The sequence below is a fragment of the Pseudonaja textilis genome, chromosome 8 (assembly GCF_049901715.1).
Source record: "Pseudonaja textilis isolate UNSWEBS1 chromosome 8, rPseTex1.2, whole genome shotgun sequence".
Lineage (NCBI taxonomy): Eukaryota > Metazoa > Chordata > Lepidosauria > Squamata > Elapidae > Pseudonaja > Pseudonaja textilis.
The window spans coordinates 15,171,317-15,188,049 of record NC_141997.1 but is presented as its reverse complement, the minus strand read 5'-3'; the positions used below and the strand labels follow the sequence as shown (position 1 = coordinate 15,188,049).

At 34.5% G+C, this 16,733-nt stretch overlaps 1 long non-coding RNA gene across 1 annotated transcript in view; it reads right to left on the bottom strand.

Annotated features, from left to right (window-relative positions):
• Nucleotides 1-467: 467 nt before the first annotated feature.
• Nucleotides 468-16,733, bottom strand: part of LOC148125125 (uncharacterized) — a 149,283-nt gene continuing 133,017 nt past the window's right edge. The window contains exons 4-5 of the long non-coding RNA XR_015744489.1: nucleotides 3,273-3,498; nucleotides 468-612 (exon numbers count right to left, since the gene is read on the bottom strand). This is a non-coding gene — a long non-coding RNA (uncharacterized LOC148125125). The remainder of the gene's footprint in view (nucleotides 613-3,272; nucleotides 3,499-16,733) is intronic.

Genomic DNA, 16,733 nt, shown 5'->3' with positions numbered 1-16,733 from the left:
TAAAAGTATCAATGATTTTTCAGTGGAAACTATCCAAGCTTCATCCATTGGAAATTATAAAGCACATTTAGAGAATGTGATGAGATCCATTCATTAAAAATAAAGAAGGGAGGGAGGGAAGGAAAGAAGGAAGGAAAATCAGGAATAAAATTTAATAACTTTGGTCCAGTTTGGGTGAACGGTGATTACATTTTTCCCTTTTCTCTCAGAAAAGCACAGTCATCCAGCCAACAGAAGTTAAGTGGAAAGTTAAGGAACTCTAGCATGAAACCGTTTACCTCCAATCTATGTTAACTTTCATATTTGTGCAACTTGTCGACATAGTCTGATTTGCTATTAGTCAAAATACAAACCAGAATATTATATATGGGCCAAATTGCAGGAGAGGAATGTGCAGGTGCTGGTGAAATGCAGGAGAGGAATGTGCAGGTGCTTGAGTTAAATCAGGAAAAGCAGAGATAGGACAGGATGAGGCATGGCTGGCTGAATCAAAATAGGGAATAAAAGTCAATAGACAAGAAAGAATCTTCATGAAATGAGGTGAGTCTCTTCTATCCCCCAAATCCACCTTTTTAGCATTGTTTCTCTTTCTTACTATGTTCAGCAGAACTTCTCCCAGCAATTAAAAAAGTTGTGATTTACTACTTGCTAGCCATCTCCTCTTCCTCAGTATTCCTCAGTATTGTTATGTTCTATTGAACTGTAGAAAATGCCAAAGCTTAAACTATCCATCTCAGGTGCTATCTGGCCCATCCTCCTTTCTTCTACCTTGCCCACCACTACCTTTTTTAGCCCTCATGATGTGCCCAGAACATGATAAAATTTGCTTTGTTTCACTATTTCTATGGCTTTGTTTGCATAGAAAGAACGTTGCACTGACCATGTGGGAGAGATGGGAAAGAAGTGAATCACCAGATTGTGAGCACATGAGAGAGCAGTTAGACGAAGAAATCCAAACTCACTGGTTGCCTCACATTGCAATGAACAAGGACATGCATTCAATTTTGCAACTACTATGATTGTTGCCTGGGCAGGGACAAAAATAGCTAGATAAATGATTGAAGCATGAGAAAGGAATCCTTTGTTGGCCAATAGGAATGCTGATTTGCCACCACTCTATTAGGTACTTAGGAGCCAAGAGTGCTGCAGCAGCACAAGGTAACAAAACTTAATGACTTAATAGCCAGTCATCAAAACCCCAAAAGCCACACAGAACCAGGAACCATATAAATACAATTCATAGAATTGCCCAGTGCACATGTTCTAAAGAAAGAGAAATTCCCTGATGATGGCTCCAGCATGAGCTCGAAAGCTTGGAAGAATAAATCTTTAGCATCAGAATGTATTTTGCAAAATTACATTCTCCATTTCCTTTGTTACGTATTTTTCATCTTTCTCTTTAAGCATTTTAATTTTTTCCTGCAGTTCCTTGAGCTTTCTGTTCACTAAGTCCAAGTCTTTGAATCCGGTTTTGACACAAATCTTATGTACTTCTAGCTCTAAGTTATATCACAGTGGGATTGGATCCTTTTTAGTCTTTTTCAGTATGAAGTGTATTTCTCTGTTTAGTAGTTGATTATCTAAACCACAGTGAGTAACTGGCAGCATTTTGCAATTTAGCATAGGGATTTTCCATCTGTTACTATATAAGATGTACTATATTTGATTAAGGTCCTGTCTTGAAGTCTATCAGCTGTCAACCTGTAACCTATAGATTTCCATTCCAATTTTTCCAAATGTTTGCACAGACAACTGCAACTTACACAACTTTGTTTTAAAGTCTTTGTTTGTCAATTTTGTTTGTCAATTATTAGAATAATTAAGTGTTTTGTCTATTATTTACTGTAATTTTCCATATAATTCATCTATCTCTTTTTCAATATTTATCATTGTATCTATTTGTGTAATTATAAAATTGATTGACTGTTTTTGAATTTTGATTGAAATTAGTCTGTTATTAACAGATTGAATTCCATTTCACAGGCAGCTATTTGTAACTACTAGTCCATTTTGTTCTCAGTTTCATTTCCAGAATTTAAAAAAATAGACTACTCAATTCATCTGATTGAAAATATCCCATTCTTTTAATTTTAGTTCACTTCTATTTCTGCTCCAGTTCATTGTCAATTTACTTGAACATTATCCTGCTTGCCTGAGCTCATCTTGTGGATGGTACATATTTCAAAACCATTGTTTTCAGGCGCCAAGCTTTTCTTTCAGTTATGTGTCAGGGCTCCAACAAATCCACCCTCATTTAAATCAAAAGTCTCTAGCCACATCTCAGAAAAAGTAAATTGGTTTATTAGAAATTGCCATGTTGGCGCGTGGCTGGGTACAGCAGATACTAAATCACATCATACATTTCCCCCTTGACCCTAGTCTTTCCCTCACCTCCTGGGTGTGACTTCTCCAATGGGATACATCCATCTACAAGAGTCATTCATCATGCTCTCCAATAACCTTCTTATGCTCCGATAACTTTGAGCTGCCAAGGTATTATCTAGGCATTTCAAGAATGCCTTGTTTTCCCCTACTCCATTTTTCTGGCAGCTAAAAAGACCAAAGGAATATCTTTTTAGTTGACATTATGTCTAAATCGGCATTTGAGATCTTTGAACTACTTACATCATACTGCTCAGATTTAATAAAGCAGAACTCTACACTGTCCCAGTAGTCATATATCTTTCAGTAACATTACATTCTTTTTTACTTTCTTTTTGCAAGATTTTCTTTTCCTTTTCCTTTTTTGCCATATGTGAAGTAGCAGCTTACTATTGTACTATAGTTTTATTGTACTTGTTCACAGTGCCTCAGCCAATAGAGTTGTGCTGCCTCATCTTGTCATAAGCCCAACTAATACATTTCATCTTGGTCTGTGCCAATAGTGTCTGCATATTTGCCTACAGCCAAGGAGATGGGACTGAATTTTAAGGAAGTTCATGTTCACCTTGTCACAATACCATCTCTGCATTTCTGTGGCATTTTGTGGAATTATGTTGTCCTCTGGACTTCATCACATCCTTTTGCTTATTCATAAGACATATCTGACTATATCACAGGTAGCCCAGATATCTTCAGGTTGTCCCATTATTTGTTACCTGAAGATGCATCACAGTTTCTCATTTAAGACAGGGTAATAGCTCACCTCAATTTCACCATTACAAATTTATTTTTAAATTAAATAAATACTTCAGTCTGCAAAGTCAACTCATGGAGGTTACATATTTATTCCTATCTTGCAATAATGGAACCAGTTTTTCTCTTATATGCACATACCTCCATTCAAGGCTAAAGGTGCTGGCAAATCTTCCAAAATTGTCCAGTAAACACAGCATCGTATGATGTTTAATAATTTAGACCCTTTTAAATCATCCAAGAGAGAACCAATCTGATGCAGTGGTGACATCATTAGGAAAGGAACCTGGAGACTGTGGATTCTAGTCCCACCTTAGGCACAAAACCAACTGGGTGAACTTGGGATGATCATTTTCTCTTAACCTAGGAAGAAGGCAATGACAAAAAAAACAACAACATGGCAACAAAGCTTCAGTTGCTGTGGGACTTGATTAAACAGAAGGAAATAATCATCATCATCCAAACTGGAAGATATTTGTATTGTTTGTAGAAAATATGTGACACAAATCAAAAAGGGCATTACATTCATTTTCTGGTGACAAATCCTAAAATATTATCATTTTCTTCCCACTCCTTCCAACGAGACTTCATCACGCAACAGAAGAGTGTAGTTTCCAGTACTCTTTTCCACTGATGTATTTTTTCCACTGATCCAACAAAATAAAACAGTCAGGAGTAGATTTTTTCTTTTGCTTACTATCCTGAGACTTGTAGAAAAACTAGTGATTCTGTAGAAATTATGACATATAGAGATGTCCCACAGCAACTGGGCAACAAAATTAGAGATCCAGACAATTATCTTCAATCACTATTAACAATATCACCCTAGATGATAACCATCCGTACATCAGACACATCAAAATCCAGACTCTTCTCTTTGAACCAAACCTTCCGTTTCTTCCTTGTCCTATTTACTGCTTCCAAGTACAGATACTGTTCAATAATTTACCTCCCAACTCATTTTACTTCTTCCTTCCTTTGTTTTTCTTTTCTATGAACTTATTTAACATCCATTGCTAACATCCCAATTTCTTAATGCTGGCATTGAGATAAAGCTTGCTATCCAAGGGATTGTATTAGAGATTTGTAGTTCTTCCTTGATTTGTGCCTATCACTGATGTTGAAAACATGTCTGAAAAACTGCACCACCAATGATTCTTCATAAACTGGCTGGATTAGCAACAATTATGCTTCATTTTGACATCTAGAATATGCTATATGTGATTATCATTCAACTGTCTTAATTTCTACATTGTGCAATACACAGAGCTAGCCTAGAAAAAAAAATGGAAGTCACAATTGGTACAAAATATGGCAGCTACACTGTTGAGCAGTTCATAGTTCAGACCTTCACAGGAGTCAACCATCTTCAAGACCATTTTGTCCAGTATATATTTTCCTGTCTATTCAGGTGAGTTGGGGAAGTACATATATCAGGGGCTCTTCAATCTGATATGTTGGAGAGGAACTTTGGTGTGGACCCCAATGTGAAATGCAGTCCCTGAAGAGATATGCCACCACTACCCCTCTCAGCATGTAGGAGGTTGCTAAAAACGTATCCCCTATTCCAAGCCTTTAACTGTTAATTTGTTTTCACATTTCATTTTTGTATTTCAGTTATATTACTTAGGCTTTGCTTACATTTTGTGTAAACTGAAGTAAAATGACATGACTACTCATTTATAAATTGATGGAAGTGTGAATTGGAGGAGCTAAGTCTTTATGCTATGTGGAACAATGCTTGACATATTAATTATAACAATCAGAGATTCTGCCTGGAAGAAAGCAACAAATATTTATTTTTTATATTTTTATATAGTGTATGTGTATGTGCATACATTGGCATATATTTATTTTGTGGATAAATATTTATTTTGTGGATAAATATTTAATTTGTGGATGTCTTTATTTTTTACAACTATTTTAAATTGTTTTATATAATTTTAGAATTATAAGCCTCCCAAAGTCACTTGGTTGCATTTTTCAGCCATGGAAATCAAATATAAAGGAAGGAGGGAGGGAGGGAGGGAGGGAGGGAGGGAGGGAGGAAGGGAATGAATATCATTAGCTAGCAACTCATCATTATTTGATACCTCCTTTTCTTTATTTTTCACCAAGGTGTCTATGATGATTCTTACAACTGCAAGGTCTGAATGAGATGTGATTGCATTTCAGGAAAAAAATGCCTTAAATGTATGTCTGTAGCTCATTTCTTTTTTCAGTTACCAAAAAATGATATCTCTTTATGGGGTCATATTTGATTAGTTGCTCCTACCAAAATAATGGCTTTTTCTAGCAGAATCTAAGGGGGGCAACTACTTCCACCCCATCTGTTTCAAGAAAGTTCACAGTGTTAGACCTTGGCTATATGCTTTATTAATGGTTTGGAATTGCTTGGATAATGGTTAAATAAAGGTTGCAAACTTGAAGACATGCACGTCCAACTTTTAACTGCCAATTACAGCAACAGGTGTTAACTACTTATGTACATTTAACAGAGATAATTCAAACCAATTCAATATAAAATTGTGATTTTTCTCTCATGTATTATCATTTTGATAATAAGGTGAATGGCATTGTGAGTTTATGGATAATAGAAATATCTACTTACTTGCCCTTTGTTGAGAAAATGTCATTTGAAGAAAGCACAAGAATAAAATGGGAATGTAATAGCTAAAGGTAATAACAGTCCATTCTGCTAAACTACAAAAGCACTTTAAAAAAAAGTTTGAAGTTACTGTGCAATTGCTAGAAACTGCTTTCTTTACTTCACACCAAACTGCATTCTTAAGTCTTTGATTTCTTCCAATAAATATATTTCCTTGATGGTTTCTTAACAATAATTATAAAACCCCATGCAATTTCTAAAGCTGTTGCCAAAGCTTAATCTAATGACATTTTATTAAACCCTTCTAGTAAGATTGCTATTGAAGGATATCCTTGATAAATCATTCAAATTACTCTTGGCCAAAATTTCATTTGACAGTTCCAGTTCACCCATAAATACATTCCAATATATTACGTGCTACTTTGCTTCACTGAAATAATTCTGATTCCATCATATTCAAATTCATTTCTGAATATTTGGGAAATGTTGTAATGTGTTTTGAGAGATATGGTTTACCTTAAGAAGAGGTAACTAATGGATGCCCTCTGGGGGAAAAATAACTCACACAACAATATAAGAGAGTAGTGGTATTTACTTTTCCAAAGAGAAGAAGAAAAATATCATAAGATAAAATTAAGAAGCAAACTCCACTGATTACAATAGTCCTTATTCCAGATAGGTAGCTCTAGTACTGTTGATGCTTTAATATTATATATCAGTGTGAAGATGTAATCAAACACCCATGTACTGACTGATTAAAGTAAATATGCAATGCAATGTAATAACTTTATCAATATTTGGTTATGTTTAATCCTGTGTGCATTATGGCTTTTTAAATCCTATGGTTTTATGTCAATATTATTACACACAGAAATACATGCACAGTCTGTCAAAATTTTGCTTAGCTCTACTGATCATATATCTGCAAAACATTCAGATTCATCTGACCTATTTAGAATGTACCCACTTTGATTCAAGGATCAAAATTCGAAGCTTTATTGAAAAATTCACTTTCTACACCTTTATCTCTAACTGGGTTATCAACAATAAAAACTTTTTTATCCACCTGGCTTTCTTTTCTTTCTGTAATACTGAAGGAGTCACACAATGGTGAAAAAATAACTGTAGTTTTTAGATTGGTGTTTAGTTGCTTTATTTTTTTTTACAGCATTGCTTTTAAAAAACTTTTTCTTAGTAGAACTGGATAAAACCTGAAGACATGTTTGCTCTGTTGGAGAACATTATGCCAGCTTGGTGTCAGAAGATAGGTTTATAGATTTTCACACAAGCCTAGAATTAATAGATTGGGAATCTTTTTTTTTTAAAAAAGACCCTTTTCCTCTATCTTTTTTGTGAGTAAATGATATGAAAGTGGCACAGAGCACAAATATAGCCTGAGACAAGCAAGATAAATGAAGAACAAGATTAAGACTTCCTTATTTTTTAGCTTAACTGACTCAAAATCATATTGTGATTGTTGTTTCTAGAAATATTCAAATAATATAGCCAATATTATTTCATTGTTAAATTCTTTTACAGGGACAACCTATCAGAGTTAGATATCAACTTATTATTAAAATATATGATAATTATATAAATGATCATATGACATTAAGCATATATTTAATTCACCAAGAGTATCCACAAAGGGTATGGAAAGATGACCCTACCTTGTTACATGTGTGCAAGGTGTTATTAAAATCATCCTGATTATTTTTAATTCAGTCCTTGTGGATTTAACCTCTCTCTGTATTTTCCAGAACCCATCTCTCCAGAATGTGTGGAACTGAAATTTCAGAATGGTCTTATATAAGTGTTTTTTTCCTCTGTGGGAATTAATTTTGGCAGACCTTAGGGCACACAGAACACCTTAAAATATGAAATGTCTCCCCAGAAAAACTGAAACAAATATTTCTTGTTAGTGGAACAGAGTAGGTGACTTTTGCCTCTGTAATTTTCTCAAAATGAGAAAAATGGTCTCCTCATTTTACAAACATCATGAGGTTGGTGGCCCATGAATCTTCCAACCTTCTAAGATAGTAGAAAGAGGATTATGCTCAGCATCTTAAATTAAAGGCAAAGCGTCACTCACATGTAATGTTCCCTAACAGTCCGCTATCAACCTACTAAGAAACATGATTTTGCTTAGTTTCTGAAGTCAGAAAAGGTTGTCCAGGTGTTGCTACATTCTGTTCGTTTGTTTGTTTATTGTGGTGCATTCAAGTATATCTATTTCCAACATTTATTTTAAAAGTAACTTAATTAAAGAAAAAAAGGCTACACACAATTATAAAAGAAAAAACTAAAAGAAAGAAACAAAAACAAATATATGTGATTGTGTATACCTATGTGACTATATATATATATATATATATATATATATATATATCTTTTAAATAACTTTATAGATGTATATATACACAAACATACATGCACACAGACACCTATAAAGTTATATAATAAAAATTAAATGAATGGAAGCTAAAATTTATTCTAATTTTACATATTCTAATTTTCCATATAATATTACATTCTAATATTGATCTATATTGATCAATTCTGCAGACCAATAAATATTTGTAACTATATTTTTGTTTTTCCAATGCTGAACAGTAGATCCTTGGACTTAAGACCATTTCCTTCATCCAGTTGTCAATTTCCATGTGAAAAAGATGAACTTTAAAATCTGTTGAAGTTTTTGGTATTTTTTAATGTCCTGTTATTAGTTAAATAAAACATCCAAACAAAAAGGAAAAACAAAGAGAAATGAAAAATACATAAATAATAATTCTAAAATATTTTTAAAGTTTTAAAAGATTGGTATTTTTTTAAAAAAAGCAAAACAAACAAAAAGATTTTTATAAACATTATTAAAACAAGCAGGATTCTACAAGCAAGATTGGTTCTTTTACCCACAATGTATCACACAATGAGGAAATTAAGACACTTGGAATATGGTTTTTGAAGAAAAAGAGAAACTGTTTTAAAAAAGGAATAACAACAATGATCCAAACAGAAGTGACAACGAAGTCCAAATCAACTATAAAAATAGTCAATTAGCAATTAACTAATAGTGGCAGGAAAGAAAAGAAAAGGGAAAAGAGAAGGGGGCTACTAGTAAATCAAGAATGGACTCCATGGACAAATCCATCAGTTTTCCTGGAAATATTTTCAGAAGTGGTTCTCCATTGCATTGTTCTTTTGCAGACTGAGAGAGAGTGATAGCTGGTTTCCTTGCCTAAAGCAGGACTAGGACTCCATTGGCTGGAGTTACATCTCTATTCCATTGGTAGGGAATAGAGATGTAAGAGATTATATATTTTTTTATGTTGTAACATTACAATTTATCAATTTCACTCTACAATGGAATAGACAGGAGTGATAGAAATAGAATGCTGTTATCTCTTACTAGTTACAGCTTATGAAGATGATGTAAAATAGTATATTTTAATTAAAGAACCAAAATACTATAGGGTCAGTTTCATGGGGAAAAATAATATGCTAGAAAGGGATGAATATGAAAACAGTAGGGTTTTTTTTTTTTTGCATACGGCTAAGAAAACCACACTTGATAATATTTGATTTGTGATGCAAAATCTTCACTCTGTCAAGAGAGGTATCAAAAATCTATATGAAAAGGATGGATTTGCCAAGATCATTGGACATTATAGAGTAATGTATGAATAATACGCAGCACTACATGTACGCAGGTCTGATTTACAGTGTTTTGCAAATATCTAAGAGGTGAGTTTCTAGTTTGTTAAAAGTTGTAAGAAGAGGGAGGAAGATTTTACTTCCCAGGCTTTTATGCATACAATACTACACCATTAGTTAAGTGTGCAAGGTTTAACAGCCTGTGTCTCTCTTTCCAGGCAAAGTGATTCACATATTTGCATGAAACGTGGTTATACTGTTGACAAATGTTATATGTCATAAATTGGTGGGAAAGGTGAAGAAAAGAAATAGCTTACATAGAATTCTTAAAACAGTTGATCTAGAGACTAAATACAGAGTTGATGTCTCTTTGATTAATTACAACACACGAGTCTTTTCAACAATACAGTATGAATTCTGAAGTGATGCTATCAATATATAGCTGGAATATTATAAAGAATTGAAGAAAGGTCAAAACTGTAAGCTTTAGTCATTAATTCAACTTGCAATAAGAAGATTCATGAATTTTGGAAACCCATAACTAACATGTTGCACTTGCATCATAAGTAGTGCTGTCAACCTATAATCCAGTTTATATTTCCATGCTATACATACCACATTTCAATGGATGCAACATTTTTCTTCATTGAAGATGATGATGGTGTGTCCTCCTTCCCCCCACTTAAAATTTCTCTTTGGATATAGACCACTTGGACAATTATGAAGGCACTAGAAAATATTATCTATTGGATGATGCAGTATCATCAATATGCTGATTATACTAATCACACATGACTACCTAGGACACCATTATGGCAATAAAAATATTGTTCCAGTGTGTGGAGGATCTAGCCTGAGTGGGAAAAACAGATTGAAGCTAAAACTAAACAAGATAAAATTGCTATTCATTGATCAAGTCTCTGACATTGGCAGTGACACAGGAAATTATTCTGACTTGAAGAATGTGACAGATCTCAGTTACAGAGCTGTGACTTTTAATCTCCTAAATTCAAGGCTACTAAATGATGCTCTATATCCAGCTTCATCTGGTGCTTCAGTTGTGACCCTATTTGGAATGAAAGGCTCTCTCATTATTCTAAATAGTGTTGACATTTATGAGAGCCTCTCATTCCAAGTAAGGTCACACCTGGAGCACCAGCTGGAAGGTGGGCATAGGGCATCCTGTAGAAGCCTCAAATGTAGGAGATCAAAGATGTTATCACAACTTAGTTGGATTACTACAAATGGGTATGTGATTAAAGACCATTTGAAAGCTGAGTTGGCACAAAAAATAATTTCCTATATCTTAACTAGTCTTGAAGCAAAATACACCTCTGTGGTAGCCCTGAACTGGTTGCCAATAGATTTCCAGATACACAAATGTGCTAACATATAATAAAGGCTATTTCTAGCAACCTTCTGCCTCTAAAAAGCAAGCATCTCTTAACAATAAAACAAGAATCCTTACACAATCAAACTTAACTAGTTTTTTCGTAGATGGACTTAACAGAACAAAATAAAACAGTTGGAATGGACCTTGGAAGCCTTCTAATCCCCTGGTCATCTTTGTTGCTCTTTTTCTGCATTCTTTCCAGAATGTCTACATTTTATAATATGGTGACCAAACCTGGATGCCGTATTCTAACTGTGATCTTACTAAAGCTTTATAAAGTGATACTAATACTTCATGTGATCCTGATTCTATCCCTCTGTTAATGCAACCGAGGATTGTGCTAACTTTTCTGGCTGCTGCCACACACTGTTGGCTCACATTTAAGTGATTGTCTACTAGGACTCCAAAATCCTCTTCCACAATGTGTTATTGAGCCAGGTTTCACCTAATCTGGTCTCAAGATCCCTATAACAAATCAGAGCTTTAGGATTTTCCCATCCCACAATTCAAATTCCTTATAAAAGACATTCTTGTATTGTTCTCTGTTCCATATCCCTGGTAAGTTGGAACCCAACAATAATTTCAACAAAGAGTGATCTGTTACTTTCCCATCAAAATGGTACCTATTTATTTACTTGCGTTTACATGCTTTCAAACTGCTAGGTTTCAGGAGCTGCAGCAAATAATGGGAGATCACCCCATCAGGCAGTGCTTGAATCTTGAACCTGGCCTGTCAGCTTTTCACCTGACAATTTCAGCATCTTTAACTGCTAAGCCATCATGGCCCTTTTTCTTGTTTATAATATATGTTTTTAAACCAAAAGCAAATAGAACAAATATTTGTGATAATGGCATTTTATCTTCTTCACAAGATATCCATGGTGGGTGGTCTATATTCTCACAAAGTCTAGAACAATTGTTGATTTTTTTAATTCCATGTTTAGTTTCATTCTCAGAAGTAGACACCATTTTCCTTTTACAGTTAAAGTCTAAATTAGGCCCTTTAAATCTGCATATTAAATCTTAAAGTACATATTTCTATATTAGAAATGCAAGACAGTAAGGAAAGAGTAAGCTAATTTTGATTTTCATTTCTTTAGCAAGTTGATTCAAAGAAGATCAAAGAAAGAATAAAGGAGTAAACTAAAATACTATACAGTAGAGAAATCAACATCTAAGATACCTTAGAAAATACCATTATTTACAAGAATGTCTAGTACTAGACAATAAATTAGAACAGTTCTCCAGTCCTTTCTAAGTCATAAGGCTACAGGAATAATGGAATATCCACAAAAATATTGCAAACAGAGTAAGAATGAGCAAAGGATCTAACCAAGCTATGTTTGCAAATTGGTAACAGATCGGAAGAAGTTAATCTAATTCTAAAGCTAAAAAGGGGGCTTGACAGAAAGCATAGACTATCAAACAATGCCCATAATTTCACATGCTTGAAATTTGATGCTTAGATTCCTTCAACACAAATTAAAGCATACATAGAAAAATAATGCCTGGTGTTTAAACTGGTTTTAGAAAAGGCCAAAGAACATGATGCATTATTGCAGATACATACTACATCTTTGAGGTCAAAGAATACAAAAAAGCTTCACTGACTATAGAAGACCTTCAACTGTGTCAATCATGCCAAGCTATATAAATGTTCAGATAAATGAGAAATCCCAATCAACAAACCAAAATGCAGGCAGAACATGGAAAACTGCTCCAGGTTGGCAAAGAAGGCAGATAAGGCTACCTACTCTCCTTTTATTTAATCAACATATATTCAGAATATATATTAAAGGAAACTTTGTGTTGGCTGTACTCCTCTAATAGCTGAAAATGGAAAGTTGTAGTAATAAAAGTCAATGAGCATAGTGAAAAAGGATTACAGTTAAGTACAAAGAAGACCAATCTAATGATAACAGTACAGCAATCAGCCTTAGACCTGACAATGAAAATCTTGAAGTGGTAGACAAATTCTGTCTTTTAAAGTCAACTGTCAACAGAACAAGCAGTCAAGAAATATTCTGCAGAATAGCATTTGGTAGTGTAGTCATGAAAGCCTTTGAAAAGGTATTTTGATGCCAAGATGTATCTACTGTATACTAAAAGAGATCCAAACCCTTCAAGCAATTAAATTCTTACAATACTCTGTGGATTAAAACTGTCTTTGAAAGAGGAGGTTTAGAAAGACTACTGATGTTTTTCAACTTTGGCACCAGAGAAGACTTGTGGGAATATCATGGACAACTGAGAAAACAAAGATATGGAACAAAGTAGAAAACCAGAATTCTCAATTGGGGAGATGTTACCAGATTCAGATTATCCTACTTTGGACATGTTGCATGTATAACCAGCTAGAGAGAGTGGAAGAAGAGACGAGGATAACCAGCAGAAGATGGACTTAGTTACAATGGCAATGTGTGCATCACTGGAAAACCTGAAGCACCAGATTAAGGACAGATTATTATGGAAAAATATATCAGCAATGATTTTATGGTCCATAATAAACCACACACATAGACACTCTAATACATACTATATACTGTAGGATAGGCACCTGGGGATAGGATAGAAACTATATTGATATTTTCATAAATCTAATATATCAGTCATTAATAGAGGAGAGCATTTGTAGCTCAGGGTTGAACTATGGGTCTTTGGTACCCTCTGATCTCAGTTGTTTTGCAAGGAAACAACTGAAAAAAAAAGCACCAAGGATTCCCATATCAATCATCTCCTGAAGAGTTAACTTTGTAGTTAAATAAACTGCTTAATCATACTCTACATAATCTTTGAAAAAAATATCATTTAAAAATGATTAAATTCTCCCTCACTTTGATCTAACTCATTATAGTAAAGTCAAATATATAATTTCCTTTTATTAAATCAGAATGTCGATACACTTTGTATTGACATGGAGTTGAAAAACTTGTGCATTCTTGCAGTGAGATGTTACTACTGAATTAAACCCCAAACATGTAAATTTGTTACATGTTATGGAATTTAGCAAGCACTTGGTTAAAATATTTATTAAATATTTATTTATCTAGAAAATTTATTTCAAAACAAAAAAGATTTGCAAATTTCCTATGTAAGTAGGGCAATGTTAAGTATCGTCATAATTAATGTGAGCAATAAGATTGTTAGAACATGTAATAATGAATATTAAAATATATGTCCATCTATTTTTTCCACTATTCATTTTGAAAACTTCATAATCAAACTTACTATATGTACAGTGGAATTTGAATTTCTACTGTTGCATATTTAATCACTCCATATTGCAAGGTGTATTGAAATAATATATTTAAACAGGTTCAACTCTAGAGAATTTTTGCATATATTACATATATTTTATTATATTTCTCACTGAGAAAATAAAAAACCACTCACATTTCTTGTGCAATATTCTACGTATAAACATCTGATAATTTTCTTTTTGCATTTACGATGTTCTCACTTTTCTGATTGTAAGTCCAAATGTTCTGTTTCTTTCAACTAGCCCTTTTGACCACATTTCTTTAATGTATAATTTTCACAAAAGCTGACTGAACAGCCCAGCATCTCCTCATAGCAATTTTATTATCTTCCTACTGAGCAATTGGAGCAGGCTTTTAAAGTGTACTCTCCGCGGGTACACCACTGCTTCCAGATGGGCAAAATTATCTACTTGTCTTTGTCCATGCATTCTCTATCCCATAAGGGATTTTACATTGCCCACACTTATGGGTACAGTTTTATTGAAGTCTGATCATACATCTGTCTTATGAAGGTGCAAAAGAGCCATTGATCAAGGCACAGAGTTTTACAGAGAAGCAGATAGTGGTATACACTTTTGAAAGGAGAAAGATAGCGGAATCATATAACTTTAAACCAAGAATACCAATAATACATTTAGGATAAGTGCGCTTGAGATTGTGGTTTTATTTTATTTCAAAATAAATGGCTTAGTTCAGTGTAATACTTGTTTTACAGCTGTCTTTCGCAGTACTCTTTTCAAACTTGGATACTGTCCTCTTTGTAAAAAAATTACCAGTCTACATGGACAGATTACCTATCTAGGATCTCTAATCTGTGCTCTCCAAGCAGAAATTAGGTGCCCAATCCAGCCATCTATTGAGCTGCTGTGCTACCAGCCCCCACTACCACAAAGATCCTACAGGAAAAGGGCAGTATAGACAACCATGAGATCTGGCAGGGTGAGAGCTGTGGACCATTAAACACAAAGCTTTTGCTGTGTCCCAGCATAACAGATACAGTGCCCTTGCTGACCTTAATAGGGACACTAAAGTGACAGGTCAAGGTAGTTGTGATAATGATAACTCAAGTAAGCTGGGGATCATGGTCCTAGAAGAAGAACTTACTTTGGAAAGGAGAAAGTGTGAATCAGGTATTACTCACCAGTCACACAAGAAGAGCAAGGCATCCAAAAAGAGAAGCCACCTTCTGGTTGGAGACTCAATTGTAAGGGATGTAAATTTAGGAAAGGATACTGAGGTTTTGAAAGAGGTCAGGTGTCTACCAGGTGCTACTGCCAGCAGAGACAAGAAGCATATTCTTAAGATAGTCAAGAATGCCAGCAAGGACTGTGATGTTGATGCTATTATACATCTTGGTACAAATGACCTGTCCCAGAAGGATGTACTTTCTGTTCAGAAAGACTTCCAGAGCTTGGGGTATGAACTTAGTAATATGGGCTGTAGGCTTATCTTTTCAGAGGTTCTCCCAATATACAAGGAACAAAAAGGGAAAGAGCAGTGTGTAGCAGAGTTTAATGTGTGGCTAAAGGAGTGGTGTAAAAGGGAAGGCTTTGGTTTTATTAGTTATGATGTCTGCAGCTGGTCGAGTGAAAAACTGTATGAAAGAGATGGTTTGCATCCATCAAAGAAAGGGACTGAATTACTTGGCATTAAATTTACAGATTTCCTGGATAAACATTTAAACTGAACAGCAGGGACAGAGAATTAATGGATCAGAACATTTCTGTCCCCAGCAACTGAAAACTAATAAGGATACCAGTGCATCCAAAATAGATGTTTGTGCAGGTAAGATTATCAAACTTGATGCCAACCAAAACCAAGCATTTAATAGTGAGTGCCATACCATGTGCACTAATCAAACAGGTGGCCGGAAAGTAGGGGCAGGCACAATACAGGTTATGTAGACAGTAAACACAGTGTCAGATATAAAGATCTCAAGTGCCTAGATACAAATGCACAAAGTCTGCCAGACAAACAGGGTGAACTCGAACTCTGAATACATGAAGGTAAATATGATATAGCTGGAATAACAGAAACTTTGTGGGATGAAACCCATGACTGGAACATACTGGTAGAAGGATACAAACTATTCAAAAAAAAATAAAAACCCAGACCCCATAAAAGAGGAGGTGGAGTTGCACTGTATGTAAAGGACCACTATATTGCTATAGAGATGCATGAAACCAAAGATGAAAACCTCCTAGATTGCATATGGGTCAATATAAAAGAAAAAAAAAGAATGACATGGCCATAGGCCTATATTATAGGCCACCCAATCAAGCAGAAAAAATAGGTGTCCTTTTTGCCAGCCAACTAACAAACATATGCAGGAAACACACAACAATAGTAAAGGGAGACTTCAATTATCCTAATATCAATTGGAAAACTAATTCTGTACCAAGTGAGAAATCAAATAAGTTCCTAACCAACCTAACTGACAACTTTGTTGTCCAAAAGGAAGAGGGTGAAACTAGAGGGACAGCCATAGTGGACTTAATTCTTACGAACAGAGAAGAAGTGATAGAGGGAGTTGAAACTGCAGGAACCTTGGATGAGAGTGACCATGTCATACTAGAATTCAACATAACACAAACACAAGCAATAGAATATAATGACACCAGAGTCTTGGGTTTTAAAAGAGCTCATTTCAATAAACTCAGAGAGAACTTGGGAAAGATTCCAT